A 704-nucleotide genomic window follows, 5' to 3' on the forward strand; every position below is an offset into this window, starting at 1 on the left:
TTAACATCCACCATATCAAAAATTAACTAGCTCCAACATCATCTTTAAGTTTCATCGATCAACTGCCAACTAGACTATTAGCATATTTACCACCACCCATCCCCCACCCCCCCCCCCCCCCCCTTAATGAACAAATTATGCATCAGGGTGGGAGGTGGGGAAGTTTTGTTTACTCTGGACTTGTCCAGCCATTAATTTAAGAAATTTCTAGAATGCGTCAATATGCGCCCTCTATATGCAAAGTAGCGTAATCAAAATGACATCCGCTTGCGCTAATTCTGAACGGTGTAAGAGAGATAACTCCAATAAGATATAGTAAAATAGTAAAATAAAACAATTCGACCAAATGGGTAACAGGACCAAAACGTTGCCATTGGTTTACGAAAAGAGTCCGAATAAAATAAATTGGAAATGTGTTGTCTATATGATGGCATCAACTCATTCGCAAAAGGAAATAAACGTATCTTGCTCTGTTTAAGCTGTGCTCTCTTGTAAAATTGGACTTTGCTAAAAATTGAGAAATTTGAGAAATCGCTATTAATTCATATTAATTCAATAGCGAATAATTTTTCCGAGCAAATAAGGGTGGCAAATTATGCGAAACGTTATTAGGCACTCATCCCAACCCAAATTCCCTTTAAAATCGCTTCCGGTTTCATTTAATCTTAATTTAGTCCTAATTTTAGGAGTTAGGTCGTTTTTTA

Source organism: Ostrea edulis, chromosome 1 (assembly GCF_947568905.1).
Source record: "Ostrea edulis chromosome 1, xbOstEdul1.1, whole genome shotgun sequence".
Taxonomy (NCBI): domain Eukaryota; kingdom Metazoa; phylum Mollusca; class Bivalvia; order Ostreida; family Ostreidae; genus Ostrea; species Ostrea edulis.